This window comes from Dipodomys ordii, unplaced genomic scaffold (genome assembly GCF_000151885.1).
Source record: "Dipodomys ordii isolate 6190 unplaced genomic scaffold, Dord_2.0 Scaffold133, whole genome shotgun sequence".
NCBI classification, from domain to species: domain Eukaryota; kingdom Metazoa; phylum Chordata; class Mammalia; order Rodentia; family Heteromyidae; genus Dipodomys; species Dipodomys ordii.
The window spans coordinates 164,043-172,531 of NW_012267349.1; the positions used below are offsets into that span (position 1 = coordinate 164,043).

Consider the following 8,489-nt stretch of genomic DNA (forward strand, 5'->3'; position numbering starts at 1 on the left):
TTATATGAAGTGAAGTAAGCCAGACCCAAAGAAACATAGGTTGCTTGGTTTCCCTCATTTGTAATATTTAGACAATAACTATAAATCGACAAGTAAACTCAATGGACAGTAAAAGACAAATAATTACTCCTAGACATGATTAATTAAACAGCAATCTAAACATTCACACAATGAGAATAAAGGAAGATATTCTTAGGAGAAGATCACAAAGGCTCAATAGCAATGTGCCTAAGATCATATGAAGTGATGCTTATCAAAATGAAATTCCAGAAATGAAAGTAAGAGGTTTTTAGTATATTATTTTTGTAGTTCCTTTTCTTCTTACCCTTTTACTTTGGTTTATTCTCTCTGTTGTTTGGTTTATTCTCTCTCTTGTTATTTGTTTTCATTTCTGTGCCTTTTGTCTTGTATATAAATTTATCAGATTTGGGGAGGGGAAGAGGAAGGACAGAAATGATGGGACAAAGGGTGAACCCATTCAGTAATGAAATCCACTAGATAACTTTGGTGGGGAGGAAAGTCAGGAGGGGAAAAACTGGGAGTGAATGAGAGAAGGGGTGGCACTATTCAAAAGGAAATGTACTTATTACCTGACTCATGTAACTGTAACCACTCTGTACATCACCTTTACAATATTTTTAAAAAGGAAATGTACTATGCTTTACCTGAATTATTTAACTAAAACTCCTCTACACATTATGTCCATAGTAACAACAAGAAATGACTCATTACTTACTCATATAACTGTAACCCCTCTGTACAGCATCTTTACAATAAAATAAAATTAAAAAATAAAGTTTGTTTAAGCATTTTGTTTCTTCCCTTCCCCTCCTCAAACTAGAAAAGTGTATATACAAGATGCAGGGCACCGGGATAGAGGTTAATCCATTGTAACAATGATGTACTGTGTTGAAAATGAACATTACAACTTCTGGGGGAGGGAGAGAGGGGGAAGTTGGGGAGGTCAGGAGGGAAGGGATGGTAAGAGAAAAACAAAGGGGGAAGTAGCAATGCTCGATATGAAATGTACTCATTACCTTATTCATGTAATTATAACCCCTCTGTACACAATCTTTACAAAAATATATTAAAAATAAAGTTTGGTTTTATGTTAACCATTGTACTTAATTCCTTTTGCCAAAAACAGCATCTGATTTCATCCTTAAATACCCTACATGACATAAATCTATTTCAGTATTTCATCTATGATAGAAAAGGAAAGAAAAGGAGGTGCAGCAGCTCCGGATGCAGGAAGCGGTGGAATCCATGGTGAAGAGTGTGGAAAAGAGAACATCCAGAAGATGCAGGGCCTCATGTTCTGGTGTAGTGCCACCTGCTGGGAAGATAACTAGGCGTCTATGCAACAGGTACACCGGTGCATCCAGTGCTGCCATGCACCTCTGGCTCAAGCACAGGCCTTGGTGACTAGTGAGTTGGAAAAGTTCCAGGACCACCTGGCCCAATGCACCATGCATTGTAATAACAAAACCAAAGACTCAATAGATGCAGGGAATAAGGAGCTTCAGGTGAAACAGGAGCTGGACAGTTGTGTGACCAAGTGTGTGAATGACCACACGCATCTCACCCCAACTTTGACCAAGAAGATGAAGGAGTCTCTCTCATCCATTGGAAAATAAAAGTCTTTTCTAGTGACCAAGGGGTCTCAGGGCAGGGAATCTATTTAATGAGAGAAATGGGAATTTTAGCCTTGTAAGCAATGTTTAAAAATGAAGAAACTAAGGATAGCAACAAGTTTAAGGCATATTTCACTTGCCTGTGGACCCTGGCTCTTTTCTGTTCTAATAATAGAAAGTGAAATGGAAAAAAAACCTGGTGCTAAAATTTCAGTCATGATAGCATGAGAGAGTGTTCCAGAGCCTAAATTTCATGTGGCAAATGCTTTTCTTGGCAGTAGAGATCTCCTATGTACCAAGCCAGAGATCCTACAAGTACAAGATTCTTCTTACTACACAAGATACAACAGGTTGGCATGTTCCTATAACCCACCTCTAATCTGGTGAAGTTTGAGGAGGGTATGTCTATTGCCAATTCCTGTTTACTGTAAGTATCACATCACACTACATCACCATTAATTGTAAAGCAAATTTAGAAGGGGAAAAATGCTTCTGGATCTTTAGTTTTGCTTGGGTTTGTTTTATATACAAGAGCATAAGATAGATTTAAGATACAGACTTGGAAGAAACAATAGTTTGAATGGGATTTGAATAGTTCCTTTTGCCATTAAGATGTAAATTTGAAATTCTGAAATTGCATTTTTCAGCATGGAGACCATTGCAAAATCATAAACATCAGTGTCACACTTGAGGGTGGAAAACAGAGCTTCCTCCACTAACTAATAAGCCCTGAGGCTTTTTGTAGCAGAATGATAGGATGGTCTTGACAGTGATGCTTCCCATTGCAGGGGAAAGGGATCTATAATACAGCATTCAGTAATAAACACTAAAAATAGGAACAATTGGCAAGGTAAGAGAATTGTAACATACTTGAATCCGAAAGCCCTCGATTTTGTAAAGAGGATTGGAATACAAGCCTAAACCCAGCATTATTTACTTAGCCCCTGAATTAAGAGCCTAACTGATACCATCCCGTGGGCACAGGAAGGTCAAAAATTAAGCAATTTGAGGCTGAGAAAAGCTGCAGCACCCTTATAGAACATAGACGCAGATTCATTACCAAATACCAGTTTGCCTAGTGTCTTCATCACATATGGTGTTCCTGCCCTAGCATAGCATGGCACCTTATCTTTTGAGTGGGGACCATGTTACTTTTTTTAACCAATTTATGACTTGAAATTATAGCCTGTTTGCTGTGCAAAAGCTGTGATATATATTTTCCTAGTGGTATGATTTTTAAATGACCTTATATTGTTTCCCACTATCTAGAGGATGGATATTTAACTTTATGCTTCTTGTTATATGTGCAATAAATTTCTTACGATATCCCAAAAAAAGGAAAGAAAAACATATTCCTTGATGTTAGTTTCAGGTCTGTCTGAAGCCCAACTATTCTCCCAGGGAAATGAGACTAAATATATAGATTCTGGAAAGACTAGGTAGGAAGGGAAGGGGAGAAAGAAGGAAAGGAAGTGGGAAAAATAAGGTTATAATTATTGATGTAAAGTAAGCGTATCTTGCCTTATTTGATAGCAAATGTTTGCATTCCAGATTCTTTTTTATTATAAAGGTAATATACAGAGGAGCTACAGTTACATAAGTCAAGTAGGTATTGAATGCATTTCTTTTTGAACTGTGTCACCTCTTCCCTCGTTTGCATTCCAGATTCCTGTCAAAGAATATAATTCAAATTTCTATTCTCTGCTTCTTATCTAAAGCCAAATGATAAGAAATCATTTATCCTGGAGAACTGCCTAAAAAATATGTACTCTACTCATTCTATGAAATCAATAGCACTTAATAATTAGAGAGGGAGCATAGAGGCCTTTATAAATCCTATGTAACTTTTGGAACCTTCTCCTAACATATATATTATTTTTCTGTTATTTATATATATAAATACATATACACACTAGATAGACAGATACATTCATTGATTGATTGAACGAATGTTAGAGGATATACAGAGAAACCATTGAAGCCTTTTTTGCTTCTCCTAGTTATTGCAAAGAAGGGAAACCATGAAACCTATGTTTCTTTGGGCCTGGTTTACTTCACTTAATATAATTTTTTCCAATATAAGATGATGTTAAGTGAAATGAACCCCAAGATAGAGATACAAGTGGTTCTTCTTTCTTGCTATTGTTTTTAACGTATTTAAAATGTACTATGTGATTTTTTTTGTTTCTCTTGCATGTTCTTCCACCACAGTATGACCCCTGTTTTCACTATATTTGATGTCAGTCCCATGCATTTTGTATATACATTTTTCTAATTTGGAGAGGGGAAGGGAAATAACAAAATGCTGAAATAAAGATACAGGTCAACCCATTGTAACAATGAAATGTACAAGACTCTACATTGAAAATTAACTTTACAACTTGTGGGGAGAGGGAGGAGTTGGGGAAGTGGGGAGGGATGGGATGGTAGGGGAAAAACAAAGGAGGGGAGTAACAGATAAGAAATGTAGTCATTACCTTATTCATGTAACTGTAACCCTTCTGTACAGTATTTTTACAATAAAAACCTAAAAAAAAAAAGAAACTATTGAAGCCAGCATGGATTCTGTAGGGGACTATGAACTCAATGTAGTTCTTTTGTTCTTTCTTTTTAAATAGCTTATTTATTATTATCTTTAAGTAGTTGTTGCATATTGTTCCCTGTAATCTCACACAGTCAATCACACTAGACACTCATCCTACAGAAATCAGCATAGAATCATAGTAGAGAGTGGCTGATCTGCCATCTCACAAAAACTACAAGTTACTTTGACAGGTCTAATGTGGGTATGCTGAAGAACCAAACAGAAAGACATTTGGTGTGTGTGGGTTCTTAGTCCAGAATAAAGTCCAAGCAGCTCAGGGTAAACTATTACACTTAATCCTTATACCTCATACAGGCTGACTTGAAGCACAAGAGTAACTACAACCACCCAATTTTACCTTTTTAATACATTGGACAGAGGGCAGGATACAGGAGCCGTGTGACTCTGATCCTGGTTTACCTTCTTATTGCCACCATTTTCATCTTTCTTGTGCCCTGTCCCACCAAATCTAGTTAATGAAGAACGTGGCCCCTTTGCACAGCTGGTGAAAGGGCAACCCCTCTCCCAAGAACAATGACATCATGTGAGAAAAGCAAGATAAAACTTTGTGTGCAAAATAAACAGCTGTTCACCTTTGTCTATGAAAACAATGGATACCAAAATGATCATATCACTAGTGGATATGATTGATAAAAATTTTGATTGTAATGCTGTTGTCTAAAATTTTCAACCTAAGTCCACAATTTTTTAGTCCGGTCGTGGGCCTGAACTCTGGGCCTGGGCGCTGTCCCTCAGCTCTTCAGCTCAAGGCTAGCACTCTACCACTTGAGCCACAGCGCCACTTCTGTCTTTTTTCTTTTTGCTTATGTGGTGCTGAGGAATCGAACCCAGGGCCTCAGGCATGCAAGGCAAGCTCTCTACCACTGAGCCACCTTCCCAGCCCCTAAGTTCACATTTATAATGTTCATAATAAGAAGGAAAGAAAGACTATGAAAAGAATCAGAAAAATAAATAAATGTTATAAAGAGTATATATGCTCTTCTGAGTACTTCCAAATAATACCACATACTTCATAACAACATTTCAGCCAATAGTAGACCTTGAGACTTATGGTTAACCCATAAGAACCAAATGAAGCCCAGGTGAGGGATGAGCCATAGGATCTAGATTTGTGTACTATGTTCAAAAATAAAACCACTACACAATGTTCTTCTCAGATGTCCCCATCTTGTGAACATTTTTGTAATAACAACTTAATGCATGTTATTCCACCTCATTTTCATAACTGCTTGAGTCACCGATGCTGTCTACCTTTTGTGTATGTGGGTGACAGTCCTGATACTTAAACTCAGGGCACAGACACTGTTCCTGAACTATTACGATCAAGCCTAGCGCATTACAACTTTAAGCCAAAACTGCATTTCTGGCTTTTTGGTAGTGAATTGAAGTTAATAAGAGTCTCACAGACTTCCTTAGCTTTGAACCTGGATTCTCATATCTCAGCTTCCTGAGTAGCTAGGATTACAAGCATGAGACACATGCACCCAGGACAGTCTAACATTTTAACTAAAATGGATGAGCCTGTGACTTTTTTGAGTTGCAAGAAACAAACCCCTAATTACATGGCTAGAAAACAGCAGGCCTACCACATTATAATCTTCACGAGATCAGTAGAGACCAAGGAAAGGATCCTTAAAGCTGTCAGGGAGAAAAGATCAATCACCTACAAAGGGAAAACAGTCAGAATAACTACAGATTTCTCACTAGAGACAATGAAAGCAAAAAGGGCCTGCAATGATGTATGCCATGCCCTGAAGACAAACAACTATGAACCAGCTAAACTTTCCTTTATAACAGAGGGACAAATAAAAACTTTCCACAGAAAAGAAACATTGAAACAATATATCTCCACAAAACCAGCTCTATAAAAGATAGTTAAAGATATACTACACATAGAAAACCAACAAGAGCATGATAAAGGCCAAGAAACCACCCCCAAACAGAGAACCCAAGAATCATTAGAAAAACCCAGTTAACAAATGGGATTGCATGAAACTGCAGAGCTTCTGCATGGCAAAGGACATAGCTAGCAAGATCAATAGAAAGCCCATGGACTGGGAGAAGATTTCACTAGCCATACAATGGACAAGGATCTCATATCTAAAATATACTTAGAACTCAAAAAAATTAAATCCGCAAACAACAAATCCTCAAAGAAACAACCACTCCATTAATAAGTGGGCTAAAACTTAGAGACTTCTCTGAAGAGGAAATAAGAATGGCCAATAGACACATGAAGAAATGCTCAACTTCTCTGGCCATAAAAGAAATGCAAATCAAAACAACATTGAGATTTAGAATGACTATAATCAAGAAATCTAACAACAACAATGCCTGATGGGATTTGGCCAAAAGGGAACCCTACTGCATTGTTGGTAGGAGAGTAAACTTGTTCAACCACTTTGGAAAGCAGTATGGAGGTTCCTCAAAAGACTCCACATAGAGCTCCCCTATGACCCAGCAATCCCACTTTTGGGCATTTACCCAAATGATCACAAACAAGACCATACTAAAGCTACCAGCACAACTATGTTTATTACAGCATTATTTACCATAGCTAAGATATGGAACCAACCCAGATGCCCCTCAGTAGATGAATGGATCAAGAAAATGTGATATATTATATACAATGGAATTACATGCTTCCATCAGAAAGAATGTCAATGGCCTATTTGTTAGGAAATGGAAAGACTTGGAAAAAATTATATTGAGTGAAGTAAGCCAGGGCCCTCCCCCCAAAAAATAGATCCCATGGTTTCCCTTATTTGCAATAACTATTATATGTCTAGGAAAAAGAATAAAGGTCAAAAACTGTGTATATATGACCATATAAGATGATGTTAAGTGAAATGAACCCCAAGATAGGGACACAAGAAGTTTTATCTTTGTTGCTCTTGTTTTTAATATACTTATTATGTACTATGTGATTTTTTTTGTTTCTTTTGTATTTTCTTCCCCCATGGTATAATCCCTGTTTTCACTGTATTTGATTCCAGTGCCCTGCATCTTGTATATACATTTTTCTATTGGGGAGGGGAAGAAACAAAGATACAGTTTAACCCATTCTAACAATGACACTATGTACAAGACACTATTTTGAAAAGGAACTTTACAACTTTCTGGGGGTGGGGAGGGAGGACTTGGGGAAGTGGGGATGGAAGGGATAGTAGAAGAAAAACAAAGGAGGGGGTAACAATGCTTGATAGGAAACATACTCATTGCCTTACTCATGTAACTGTAACAATTCTGTACAGTATCTTTACAATAAAAATATATTAAAAAGAAGAAGAAATAAAATTTAAAAAGTGCCTTTTCCTTGCTGTTAAAAAAAGAAAAAGAAAACAGCTGGCCTGCATTCTACACTGAGAACTGTCTGGGCTCTTCTGTTATTTCTCAAATGGTAGCCATTATCAATGAAACGGTTACCATTCACATTACCACCTGCCAAGTTTTAGACATAACTGGTAAAGAAAATCTCTGTGTAGTGAACTGTGCTTGTGGTAGGGAAGATCAGAGTCAGACTCACTCTTTAAACCCAAGGTTGCATACCTATACTCTAGATGTGCAATACTGCAAGCTCCCTCAATAGGAGAAATGAGAGCTAGGAGCTCAGTGACCCAATAATGAGCCTTTCTGAGGATATCATGTCAGCACCTGGAGATGTAGTACCACAACCCATAGCCATGGCTCTGAAACATAGGTTCCCCCACAGCCTGGCCAGGCTTCTGTTATTTATTTCCCAAAGTATCCTGAAGGAAAGCAATATTTCTTCTCACTGCAAGTCTACAGGGCCAAACCTGGGGACAGAAGCAAGACAGTACTTGGCTGGGATTTGCATCAAATGGCTGCTTGCTGGCTCTGGACTGGAAACTACAGCTGACAAGGCCAAGATTTCCGTCTCACTTATCTTTTTGAGAAACAGAGGAGGAAACCTCTTTATAATTTGCTGTGGCTGCACTAATCTCCACTAGCTGTCTCACAAATGCCCACGTATGGTTGAACTGAGTCTTCACTGAGGCTGAGAGAGAGCAAAAAGAATTACTTTTGATGGGTCATATTTGACAGCTATGACTTTAGACTAATGAGAATTTTTGATGCATTTGGGGACCTGACATTTTTATACTGCCACTAATTTCAATGGCACAAAGAAGGCCTCTAATCTATCTCAAAATTCATTCTTCCCAGAGCTCGACATTCCTGGAACTCGCTGTATGACCATACAAAAGCAGAAACAATGAATAGACTGGTGG

At 37.8% G+C, this 8,489-nt stretch overlaps 1 pseudogene; it reads left to right on the forward strand.

The window, feature by feature from the left end:
- Positions 1-1,637, forward strand: part of LOC105996615 — a 21,013-nt pseudogene extending 19,376 nt beyond the window's left edge.
- The last annotated feature ends 6,852 nt before the right edge of the window (positions 1,638-8,489 follow it).